Below are 14,196 nucleotides of genomic sequence, written 5' to 3' on the forward strand. Positions count from 1 at the left end.
CTTCCTTTGTATTAACTACACCCCCCAATTTGGTGTCGTCCGCAAATTTTGAAATTGTGCTTCCGATTCCTGAGTCCAAATCATTAATGTAAATTGTGAACAACAATGGTCTCACCACCGATCCGTGTGGAACACCACTTCCCACCTTTTGTCAGTCTGAGTAGCTACCCTTAACCCCTACTCTCTGTTTTCTGTTTTGTAGCCAGCTTGTTATCCATTCTGCTACTTGTTCCCTGACTCCACGTGCTCTGACTCTAGTCATGAGTCTACAATGCGACCTTATCGAAGGCCTTTTGAAAATCCAAATATATTACATTAGCCTTGTCTACTCTTTCTGTTACTTCTTCAAAGAATTCAATAAGGTTGGTCAAGCATGACTTTCCCTTCTGAAATCCGTGCTGACTATTCTTTATTATATTTTTGTTTTCTAGATGTTTTTCTATTACATCTTTGAGTAAAGATTCCATTAACTTTCCTATCACCAACATTAAGCTAACTGGTTTAAAATTCCCTGGACTTGTTCTATCTCCCTTTTTAAATATAGGAATCACATTAGCTGTCCACCTGTCCTCTGGTATTATTTCCTAAGGGAATAATGCCTCTGCTATCTCTTCCCTAACTTCTTTTAATATGCACGGATGCAATCCATCCGGACCAGGAGTTTTATCCTCTCTAAGTTTGATTACCTCTCCCCTTTCTATCTTAAATGTCTTAATATCTTTTTTGATCTCTTCTTCTAATGTCCACCTTGTTAGTCTCCCTGGTAAATACTGAGGCAAAGTAACTTCAATATTTCTGCTATTTCGCTGTCATTACCTGTGAGTTTATCTTTTGCATCCCTTAATGGCCCTATCCCTATCCTGATTTTTCTTTTGTTATTTATGTATCTGTAGAATACTTTACTATTTCTTTTTATATTCCTTGATAGTTTAATTTTGTAGTTCCTCTTCGCTTTCCTAATTATGTTTTTTTTACTTTTTTCCTAACCTCTTTGTATTCCCTTTTGTCATCCTCTCCTTTATTGCCCGTGTACTTAGAATATGCCTTTGTCTTTAGTTTAAATTTTACCTTTATCTCTTTATTCATCCATGATGTTTCAATATTGGCTAGTTTGTTCTTAATTTTTAAAGGAATATATTTCTCCTGAACTCTGTTGATCACCATTTTAAATATTTCCCACTGCTGTTCTATCTCTTTGTCTGTCAAAATTTTTTCCATTTCACCTTCCCTAGTTCTATTCTCATCACCTCAAAATTAGCTTTATTCTAATCTATTACTTTGGTCTTTGTCTTACTTATATCTTTCCCAATCATTAGTTTAAACCTTATTATGTTGTGATCGCTATTGCCTAGATATTCCCCTATGCTTACTTCTCTTATCTGCTCCAGTTCATTTCCCATTACTAGATCCAGCGGTGATTCCTCTCTTGTTGGGCTTCTCACATACTGGTTGAGAACGGAATCCTGTACACACTGTAAAAACTCCATTCCTTTTTTCCCTTTCCCTACCTCTTTTTGACAGTTTATTTGGGGGTAGTTGAAATCTCCCATGATTATTATTCAATGTTTTTTTACTCAATTCATAGATTTCCCACATATCTCTTCCTCCACTTCCCTTCCACTATTAGGTGGTCTGTAGAATATACCTATTAATGTGATTGATCCCTTCTTATCCTTTGTCTCAATCCAAATGGATTCTGTTTCTATCTTAATGTTACTTATGTCCCTTTTTTCTATTGTCATTATGTTGTCTCTAATTAGTACAGCTACCCCACCCCTCCTTCATCCTTCCCTATCCTTTCTAAATACGTTTTATCCTGCAATATTTAACTGCCAATCCTGTTCTTTATGTAGCCATGTTTCAGTTACCCATACTACATCTGGCTCCTCACTGCAAATTATTGCCTACAGTTCCCCCATTTTGTTTTGGATGCTGTGCACATTGTTGTACAGGCAATTTAATTTGTTTTTAATAATTGTTCCCTTCAATTTATTTTTAACAGTCATTTTGTACTCATGTTCTAAAAATGTATTTGTTCCCTGACCGTTTATGTTACCCTTGTCTGACCTTTACTCTCATCTCCTGTTTCTTTTTTCTTCAGAGTTATGTTATTTTCACCAGATCCCCCACCCACTTCTCACTAGTTTAAAGTCCTATCCACAGCCCTATTTATCCTTTCTGCTAAGACACTGGTCCCATTCCGGTTCAGGTAGAGCCCGTCCCAGCGGCACAGCTCCAGTGAATGGTAAGTAACCACATCCAAATTCTTTTCCACTTTTGCTGATGCACATCTCTTCATCATGTGAACCTTTGATGTTTTCTGTTTTAAAGTACAATTTCTTACATTAATTTCTATTAAAATACATCTGCCATTCCTTAGGCCTATCCGATTGGTCTGGAATTCCTTGAAAGTTAGCACTTGCTGACACACTGGGACTTACATTAGGGACAATCTATACGTGCAGGGGAGTTTATCGAAGTACGTCAGATGAGGGAACCATAAGCGTCAAACATTATTGGATTTGCCCCTAATTAATGACAAGTATTCAGCCAAGTTGGAGTATGGGAACATTTAAAAGGAAGGGTATGGATACAAAATGGGAGTGTTTTAAAGAAGTATTTTTCTTATATTGCCGAGGCAGTTTATCCCAGAAACAGATTAAGGGTTAAACAAGAGAATAAAATTAACATGGATGAAAGAGGATGTCATGGAAGGCATTAGCGAGAAAGAATGTACAAAATTCTGAAATGTGCAGAGTAGAAACTGAATAGGGAGAACTGTAACACAAAGCAAAGGAAGGCCAAGAAACTGATAAAAGACACAAATGGGGAGCACAAGAGGAATATATCAGAAAATATAAAGGACAACAACAAAGCATTCCTTAAGTACATCAAATCTGAGAGAAGGGTATAGAGGGAGATGGGCTATTTACCAGTGGCAGTGCGGAGATAGTGTCTCAGGCCAGGGAAGTGGCAGAATTCCAAATCATTATTTTGTGACTGTGTTTACCTTTGAAAGGGGAGAGAGATGCTTGAGTTTGGGAGGAGTAGGAGGGAGAGGGCAGACTGGAAGGCAAATGGCATGTTGGCCTTTATTGCAAGGGGGTTGGAGTATAAAAGTAAGGAAGTCTTATTACAGTTGTACAGGACACTGGGGAGACCTCACCTGGAGTGCTGTGTACAGTTTTGGTCTCTTTATCTAAGGAAGGATATAATTGCCTTAGAGACGGTGCAACGAAGGTTCATTAGATTAATTCCTGGGATGAGATGTCCTTTGAAGAGAGGTTGAGCAGAATGGGCCTATACTCTCTGGAATTTAGAAAAATGAGAGGTGATCTCATTGAAACATATAAGATTGTGAGGGGACTTGACAGGATAGATGCTGAGAGGCTGTTTCCCCTGGATGGAGAGTCGAGAATTAGGGGGCATAATAGCAGGATACGGGGTTGGCTATTCAAGACTGAGATGAGGAGGAATTTCTTTAAGCAGAGGATTGTGAATCTTTGGAATTCTCTACCCCAGAGGGCTGTAGATGCTGAGTCATTGAATATATTCAAGACTGAGATGGATAGATTTTTGGACTCTAGGAGAATCAAGGGATATGGGGATCGCGCAGGAAAGTGGAGTTGAGGTCGAAGATCAGCCATGATCTGATTGAATGGCAGAACAGACTCGAGGGGCGATATGACCTACTCCTGCTCCTATTTCTTACATTCTTCTGTAGAAAATTTTAGGAAGCTGAAGGTAAACAAGGCTCAAGGCTCTGACATTTTCCATCAAAGGTGCTGGTGGAATTAACTGAGGAAATTGCTAACCCCTTGACTCAAAGCTCAATGGAATTGGGTAACATCCTAATGGGTTGGAAAGTAGCAGATATGGCCCTCAATTTTAAAAAGGAGCAAGGGAGGAACACTCAAATTGCTGACCTGAGCTCCTTACCTCAATTATATGGAAAGTCTTTAAGACTTAGATAGCAAATGGAAAAAACAGGTCTGATTAGAGAGATCCAACATGGGTTCAGAAGGGGCAGGCCATGTTTGATCAATTTACTCTGAGTTCTTTGAGGAGATTACAGATCTGGTGGATGTGTGTTATCTACATGGATTTCAGGAAAGCAGTTGATATGGTCCCATATAATAGACTAATTCACAAGGTGGGTGCCCATTGGATAGATTAAGCTGAATGATGCATGGTTGAAAGGTAGATAACAGAAGGGGAGGCACATGGGGAGTTGTCAGAGTAGAAAACAGTAAATTGCGATTTTTCTAAATGACTTGAAGAACAGAATATTGTCAAAGGTGTCTAAGTTTGTGGTTGACACTAATTTGGTGCATAGTCAATAACGTGTGATAATCCAAAGGGATCTGGACGGACTAGATTAATGGGCAGAGGGGTGGCCGATGGAGTTCAACTTGGATAAGTGTAAAGTAATGAGATTAGAGATGTCACATTGTGGGGTTTCTGACTATTTATCCACGGAAGGATTTTGGTTAATAAATTAAATTCATCCCATGAGGATTAATCCATAATACAGTGTCTGGGGACGTGAATTAAGGATCAACACATGAGGAATTAGGCCCAGCCCAAGCATCTATCTAGTATGGTATTTCTCACATTCCACATCAGGTTGAGACAGCAGATTCATTAAAACATCCCAGAAATTAGATTGGGTGATTACGCTTCACTGCTCAGGCCCAGTTAAAATACAGTTGTGATTCCATTGACATAATAGGACACCCATTTGTGTTAATTCACAAGGTTCCCGCTCTCTTCTAGCAGGCACCTCAGCCGCCTAACTGCAGTGAGCAGTTAAAATGGTGGCCAGAGGGATTCTAGTGGGGCAGTAAGGCACATTCTCCATTTTAAGCCTCCCGCTCTGTTCCCATCAGCCAGGGTGGGTTAAATCGGTCCCCTGATCTTTTAACTTGTTTATTACTGCAAAAATATGAACAAAATATATTTCAAATAACTCAAAAAGCTTATGTTGCTCAATTACTCAAAACAGTTAATAATCATAATATGTGAAACCATCAGCCACCAGCTCATTTGACAACCAGCCCCTTACCATCATGCAGGGACTCCTTATATCCTATCATGAGGCTATAGACAGGCTGGTGAAATGGGCGGACATGTGGCAGATGAAATTTAGCGCAGAAAAATGTGAAGCGATACATTTCGGTAGGAAGAACAAAGAGAGGCAATATAAACTAGAGGGCACAATTCTAAAAGGGGTAGAGGAACAGAGAGATCTGGGGGTATATGTGCACAAATCATTGAAGGTGGCAGGGCAGGTTGAGAAAGCGGTTAAAAAAGCATACGGGATCCTGGGCTTTATAAATAGAGGCATAGAGTACAAAAGCAAGGAAGTTGTGATGAACCTTTATAAAACACTGGTTCGACCACAACTGGAGTATTGTGTTCAGTTCTGAGCACTGCACTTTAGGAAGGATGTGAAGGCCTTAGAGAGGGTGCAGAAAAGATTTACTAGAATGATTCCAGGGATAAGGGACTTTAATTATGTGTATAGACTGGAGAAGCTGGGGTTGTTCTCCTTGGAACAGAGAAGATTGAGAGGAGATTTGATAGAGGTATTTAAAATCATGAAGGGTCTAGACAGAATAGACAGAAACTGTTTCCATTGGTGGATGGGTCAAGAACCAGAGGACATAGATTTAAAGTGATTGGAAAAAGAACCAAAGGTGACATGAGGAAAAACTTTTTTACACAGCGAGTGGTTAGGATCTGGAATGCACTGCCCGAGGGGGTGGTGGAGGCAGATTCAATCGTGGCTTTCAAAAGGGAACTGGATAAGTACTTGAAAAGAAAAAATTTGCAGGGCTACGGGGATAGGGTGGGGGAGTGGGACTAGCTGGATTGCTCTTGCATAAAGCTGGCACGGACTCGATGGGCCGAATGGCCTCCTTCCATGCTGTAACCTTTCTATGATTCTATGATTCCATGAGGGATGAAACACAAGCAGCCTTTGGCTTTAGAGGTTTGCTGGTTGCCCAAAGGAATTCCAGAAATCTTAAGGTAACAACCAAAATGTTTAATTGAGTATTTTCAGACTCATTAATTAAACAACTGATTTGATTGAATTGCTAACTGAATGTTTCATTTTCATTAACTGTGTTTATTTGATGCAGCAACAAATTGTGAGTAGACTCGCTGTAATGAGTTCAGCATCACAGGGAACCAAGACTATCACCATTATTAACTCTCTGGTACATTCACAATGGATAAAAGCTCTTCTGAGGCCAACATTCACTTCAATATAATCCCCTCTGATATATGAACATCTACATTTTATTATAACTGCCTATCTAATAGAGCAACTATACAAATAGTGGCTTTTAACATGCATCTCCTTTCAGGCATATTGTTATATACTATATCTATATTACAGTCTTGCCTCCAGAGGCAGTGCCATGACATAAATGGGGTGTAGTCCATGCTTCCACAGGCAGAGAACAATACCACGAAAGGTGGTTTTGTTACCTGCATCCAGTGACCAAGTGCAGATGGTTGCAGCCCTTTGATTTTCATGTTGCTGGTCAGTACGAACACTCCTCTGACCTTGGTGAAGGTTCATGGTCAGAATGGTAGTGTTTGTGTTTGTGACTTTTGAACAATTGTGGACACGCAGTTCCAATATTCCAGTCTGTGCTCTGAATCCATCCCATAGTATAAATGGGAAGAATTTGGAACATAGGAAACATTGAAGCAATGGTGAGGGTCCATTGCAGTTAAATAGCACACAAAGGTAGTGGATTATTTGCCAATATCAGTCATGAACAGAATGTGAGAGCTTATGGGACTGTTGGCCAAAAGCATCTCAGTGGTGCTGATCAAAAGTATAAATCCATGGAGGAAAAGATACTGCCTCTTACGATCAAATATTAACGATAACTGCTAAGAGCAGGGTACATAATCTCCCAAATTATAGCCTTTTATGCTTGTAGCTGTGCATATCCCCTTTTTTCCAATTTGTTCTCAGGAGCAAGGTCACATTCACTGCCCATTCCTAGTTGCCCTGATAGATTGAGAGGTGATATCATAGTATCATAGTGTGGTACAGTACAGAAAAAGGCCATTTGGCCCATCGTGCCTGTGCCAACTCTTTGAAATAGCTATCCAATTCGTCCCAATCCACTGCTCTTTCCCCAGAGCCCTGTAAATATTTTCCCTTCAAGTATTTATCTAATTCCCTTTTGAAAATTACTATTAAATCTGTTTCCACCATCCTTTCAGGCAGTGCATTCCACATTACAACAACTTACTGCGTAAAAAATGTTTCCTCATGTTGCCTCTGGTTCTTTTGCCAATCACCTTAAATCTGTGTCCTCCATTTACTGACCCTCCTATCACTGGAAACAGTTTCTCCTCATTTACTCTATCAAAACCTTTATGATTTTGAACACTCTATCAAATCTCCTCTTAATCTTCTCTTCCCCAAGGAGAACAGTCCCAGCTTTTCCAGTCTCTCCACATAACAGTCTCTCCCACAAATCTGGTATCATTCTAGTAAATCTCTTCTGCACCCTCTGTCAGGCCTTGACATCCTTCCTAAAGTGTGGTGCCCAGAATTGTACACAATACTCTAGCTGAGGCCTAACCAGTGTTTTATAAAGGTTTAGCATAACTTCCTTGCTTTTGTACTTTATGCCTCTATTAATAAAGCCAAGGATCTCATATGCCTTTTTAACAGCTTGCTCAACTTGTCCTGCCACCTTCAAAGATTTGTGTACATACACCTCCAGGTCTCTCTGTTTCCGCACTCCCTTTAAAATTGTGCCATTTAGTTTATATTGCCTCTTCTCATTCTTTCTACCAAAATGTATCACTTCTCACTTCTTTGCGTTAAATTTCATCTGCCACGTGTCTGCCCATTTCACCAGTCTATATCCTCCCGAAGTCTATTATTATACTCCACATTGTTAAATACATTTCTGAGTTTCGTGTTATCTGCAAACTTTGAAATTATACCCTGTACACCCAAGTCCAGGTCATTAATATATATCAAAATAGCAATGATCCTAATACCGACCCCTGGGGAACACCACTCCGGTCTGAGCCAATTTTGTATCCATGCTGCCATTGTCCCTTTAATCCCATGGGCTTTAATTTTGTTAACAAGTCTATTATGTAGTACTTTATCAAATGCTTTTTGAAAGTCCATGTAAACATCAACCGCACTACCCTCATCAATCCTCTCCGTTACTTCATCAAAGAATTCAATCAAGTTAGTCAAACGTGATTTTCCTTTCACAAATCCGTGCTGACTTTCATTTATTAGCTCATACATTTCCAACTGCCAATTAATTTTGTCCCAGATTATTGTCTCTAAAAGTTTTTCCATCATCGACGTTAGGCTGACTGGCCTGTAATTGCCGGGTTTATCCCTCTCCCCTTTTTTGAACAGGGGTATGACTTTTACAATCCTCCAGTCCTCTGGCACCAGTCCCATATCTAAGGAGGATTGGAAGATTGTGGCCAAAACCTCCGCAATTTCTACCCTTACTTCCCTCAGCAACCTAGGATGCATCCTATCTGGACCGGGTGACTTTTCTACTTTGAGTATTGCCAACCTTTTCAGTACTTGCTCTTTATCTATTTTTATTCTCTCCAATATCACTACTACCTCCTTCTTTACTGTTACATTGGTGAAGTATTCATTTATTACCTAAGCCATATCCTCTGCCTCCACAAGAAGATCTTTTTTGTCTCTAATTGGACCCACCCTTTCTTTGACTACCATTTTACTATTTATATGTTTATAAAAGAGTTTCGTATTCCCTTTTATGTTAGCTGCTAATCTATTCTCAGAGCCCCTCTTACTTCCTTTTTTAGATCTCCTCTGTACTTTCTCTATTCAGCTTGGTTCTCTACTATATTATGAATCTTACATTTATCATAAGCCTCCTTTTTCTGTTTCATTTTAATCTCTGTACCTTTAGTCATCCAGGGAGCTATAGTTTTGGATGCCCTTCCTTTCCCCCTCCTGGGAACGTGACTACTCTGTACCCGAACCATCTCCTCCTTGAAGGCCTCCCATTGTTTAATTACTCTTTTGCCTACCAATTTTTGATTCCAATCCACCTGGGCAAGATCCCTTTTTAACTCACTAATTAGCCCTCCTCCAGTTAAGTATTTTTACATTTGATTGTTCCTTGTCTATGTCCATAAGTATTCTAAACCTGGTGATATTATGATCATTGTTCCCCAAATGCTTCCCCACTGAAACATGCTCCACTTGCCCCATTTCATTTCCCAGAACTAGATCCAGCACTGCTTCCTTCCACGTTGGGCTGGAAACACACTGATCAAGAAAGTTCTCTTGTACACATTTCAGGAATTCCTCCTCCTCTTTGCCCTTTACACTGCTACTATCCCAGTCTATATTGGGATAATATCATTGCCGGTTTTGGGATTCTGAAGGTACCAGATAACATAGACCATGACAAGCTGTTTCACCTTTTCCAAAATAGTAGAACCAGGGGACAAGGACTGCACTTGAAGAGCGTGTAAATTCAAAACTAATCTGCGGAAACATTATTTCAGTGAGCGAGTGGTAAATCAATGGAACAGGTTCCCTAGGGAGATGGTGGAAGCAGATAGTGTTGATTCATTCAATGAGTGAATTATATAGATTTCTTTCAGAAAATAATATTTTGGGATACAGTATATGAGTAGTTTAAGACATGACATATGGTAAGTGTAGCATGCTTGGGAGGATCAGGTGACTTTGGATATAAGGTTCCCAAAACTTTCCACTACTAGGGATTTTCCTCATGTCTGGTCAGTTGTAGACTAATTGATGGAAATTGATTGCTATGATAAGTCAACAACTCCATTACTGTTTTATCATGCCACTACCAGGAGATAGAAGGTGAACTAGATGGATCTTGGTCTTTTTTTGTCTAGCAATTCCTATGTTCCTATGATATAACCGTGGTTTGTTAGGCCACTTCAGAGGGCATTAACAGTCAACCACACAGTGTGGTACTGGAGTTATATGTAGGCCAGATTGGGTAGGGGTAGCAAGTTCCCTTCCCTGAAAGACATTAGTAACCCAGTTAGGCTTTTACAACAATCTGACAACTTTCATGGTGCCAGCCCACAAATTACCAGCTTTACTGAATTCAATTTCGTAGCTTGCCATGGTAGGATTTAAACTCATAACCTCTGGTTTGCTAGGCCAGTTGCCATAACCACTGCACTATTGTACCCAGCATAGTCATAGTATCATAGTAGGTACAGCACAGGAGGAGGCCATTCAGCCCATCATGCCTGTGCTGGCTCTTTGAAAGAGCTATCCAATTAATCCCTTTCCCCTGCTCTTTCCCTTTCTCTTCAAGTATTTATCCAATTCCCTTTTGAAAATTATTGTTGAATCTGCTTTCACCACCATTCCAGATCAGTGAAACTTGCTGTGTAAAAAATGTTTCCTCATGTCGCCTCTGGCTCTTTTGCCAATCACTTTAAATCTGTGTCCTCTGGTTATTGACCCTTCTGCCACTGGAAACAGTTTCTCCTTATTTACTCTGTCAAAATTGTTCATGGTTTTGGACATTTCTATCAAATCACCCCTTAACCTTCTCCGATCTAAGGAGAACAACCCCAGCTTTTCCAGTTTTTCCACATAACTGAAGTCCCTCATCCCTGGCACCATTCTAGTAAATCTCTTCTGCACCCTCTCCAAGGCCTTCACATCTTTCCTAAAATGTGGTCCATGTAGATGTAGGTATAGCATGTATAAACAAACATTATTTCAGTTTGTTCCTGATGTAAGTAAAACTGGTTATCAGCAATTATGTAGTTATCTGGCTTTGTCTATATCAATCTATAACTTGGCTAAATATCAAATCTGAAAAGCCTTCCACTTCTGAACTGGCTGTGTGAGCTCTATACAAAGACTGTCCAGTGATAAAAATAACACATACATTTCATAATGTGGATCAGAGAAATTATATGTATTTTGTAGTCTGTGTTTGAATTATAAAAACCCACGTGATAAGCAACGCAACATTCCAAACCCAGAGGCTATTTCATCTGAAGGTCAGACCAATGATAACTATTTTCAGGAAAAATCAATGGCAATAAACCAGGGACGACTAAGAGCCTGCAACCAGTCAGAGGATCGTGTAACACAGTTAGATGTATAGTGGACAGGTCACTTCCTGGTAATCAGCTTCAGACTGCTTCTCCACAGAGCTGCAGTAACCATGTCATAGCCATTAATCCTCCTGTGTGAAGTCATCAGGCACCATGGACAGTCGCTGCCAAAAAACAGAGGGAAATCTCCGCATAAAAGTGAAGTAGCCACAGATACCAGTTAGTCATTTCAAAGCTATAAACTAATCTCAGGGTTTGGGTGATTGTTTTCTTTATTGTATTTTCAAAAGTCTAAATTCACATATTTTATGAAGTCACTGTACATTTTGATTACATGGTGCATGCAGGAGTACATTGACGCATTAAGGTTGCTTGGCATGTGCTGGGAGCAGGGTTTAAGGTCTTGGAGTTCATTTGGGTCAGGGAAGGAGGCAATTTTGCCTATTAACCTTCCTTTGGTTGGATGTGCTGTGTTTGCCTATCTGTGAGTGGATCGCTTATGTTGATCTGCATCTCTTTGTGTGGAGGTAGTTACGGTATGTGAGTAGAGGGTGAGGGGGGATTTTTGCAAGAACAGTTCCCAGATTACTTGATATTTTTCCAATTCCAGCTGAAAACCAAACATCACTCTTTTGGATTGGGGAAAATTCCACAGCTGATTCAGCCACATGTTTATAAGGAGGGCTGCACTCTGCCATAGTGGGGGGGGGGGGGGGGGAAATTGACCTCCTTGCAGCTAATAACAAGAGCAGTGCTAGACTGCATCTGTGGGGGTCCTTACTTTCCAGTGAGTAGTTACGGCAAGTATGGGGCTTGGGGCTTAGTCCTGTAAAATTATAAGGCTTGTCATGTCCCTTGTGGTCTCCTGGAGTGTTGTCTTCAATGGCTAAATGTGGAGACATGATCAGGCTGTGTGTAGAAAGTTGTCTTTCTGGCCACAGTCCCTCCAGCAATTGTCAGTTATGGAGGATTGAAATTTATGGAGCTTGTTTCTTGTGTGGTATATATAATTTTGAGTTAGCCCTCATGCATTTTGTTACAGCTGGTGGTGTCTTGCACGGGATGACCAGCTTTTACCCTGACTAGAAGTGAACTGGGCATTTAAAAGGCCTGCAAGCATGTGGGCAATTCTCTACATGTGCAAATACAAAAACATGCCCATTTTACATTAGTTCATGCCTGAGTAGAATATGCATATGTCCAGAGCCTTTTTTTTTACAATCCACCATTGGAAAATAGGACCTTTCCTGCCTGTTTCAATACTGGTTGGATGGCCACCTAAGCCTGCAACGGGTCAAAATATCATTGATTTTTAATAGGCTCCGTTGTAACAACATAACAATGAATACATTGACAGCTGATTAACTCTATTCATCTCTTCCGGCCTGTTCCATTGCCTTTCTCATGCTAAAAATATCTGACAGTCTCCATTGTTTTGTTTCCGCAACCCTTGGCAATATTGATGTTTTATGGATGTGCCAATTGTACTCAGTGCTAATTCAAATTGGAGTAGAGGTAACTTCCCAACAAATGTGGCTTCCTATTAATTAACTCACACTTTAAATGCTTCCTATTACAACCAAAGGAATCAGATAAAGTATGTTTATTTTGTACCTTATTTATGCTTATGGCAAACCAGAACATAATTAAAAATAATTAATAGCTTGATTAATATCTGACTCATAGGCTCATACTCATAACTTTCAGCTCATAAGTGCCAGTATTTTTATTGTCAAATTTCTCCTCTCCTTTTCTGAAGGCGGTGACTCTTGCTGAGGTACAGTTCCAGGAGTGGCAGCACACCTCTGCCACCTCACCTATGGCCATTCTTTATATACGAGCCTCGATCCTAATGGCTGCTCACATGTTAATCACAGCCAAGAATATTTTCATGAATTATTCAGTATATACGTCTGAACTAAGAGATGATAATCACAAGGCAATTATGTATTCATGTTGCATTATTATTAATTATACTGTTATTTTGAATCGATTATGTCATATATTATTGCATCCTATAAGTGGAGCCCCATACTCAATCACATATTATTAAACAGGAGAGGATAAGTGCAGTGGAATTTCTTTCAATATATAGCATTGCTTGCCAGTTCAGAATTTTTCTGGCTCCAATCAGTCCTAATTAACATCCAGTATTGGAAAGCATGTTGAGGTGCTAGATTTCCTATACAGCTCTTGTAGATGATACCACTTGAGCAGTTCCCTCTGGAGAGATGTGATGCCGAAAGAAAAGTAAAAAAGGAAAATAAACTTTAAGTATGTTATTTAATGCTAAAGACAGATTTTGATTTTTTTTGTTTTACATTGCTTGGATGGAAGGGTAGACTTACCTTAACCTAACAACACTCCCCATCCACTCTCACATATGAACACACACAGTTCCCTAAACACAATCTAACAATATTGTTATTTTAAAAGGGGCAATTTGCCTTCATATGAGACATATAAAAAAAGCTTCCATTTTCCTACATTTTCTGACCCTGCCCCAGGACCCCATCTGACCCATGTTCTCTACTCTCTGCCAAATCATAAATCAACCAATTTCCTTTAAATACTTCACTTCAGTTCATATTTGTGCCACAAGTCATTGACTCAATGACACAATTTATCGTATGGAATCATTTCCTGTGAAAATACACGTGTTGTTTAAAAGTTGCAAATGTAACTTAAAGCAGTTTTGAATGCGCACGGCATAGTTGCTCAAACGTTTGCAACTTTATGTTAGGGCCGTGGACTTGATATTGCAGTAAGGTCTGTACAGACCAATGTTGCAAAAATTGTATCACTGATGTAAGGGAGGCAAAATCAGAAGAATCCCTGAACAACAGTCTATATCCCCTCACTGCCAGGCCAGAGCAATATTGGCGAGATTCCTGGGTCAGAGGGATGTGCATGTGGTCATTTTATACAAAAATAGTGTTTCACAACTAAAATAACCACTTACAAAAGATATAATTTAATGACTGTAGTTGGAATACAAGATTTGAGTTCACACATAAACACATCAAAAGCAGGTTGAAATAAAAACAGTCACATATAGTGGCACAAACTCATATTAGATTA

This window comes from Heptranchias perlo, chromosome 9, assembly GCF_035084215.1.
Source record: "Heptranchias perlo isolate sHepPer1 chromosome 9, sHepPer1.hap1, whole genome shotgun sequence".
NCBI classification, from domain to species: Eukaryota; Metazoa; Chordata; class Chondrichthyes; order Hexanchiformes; family Hexanchidae; genus Heptranchias; species Heptranchias perlo.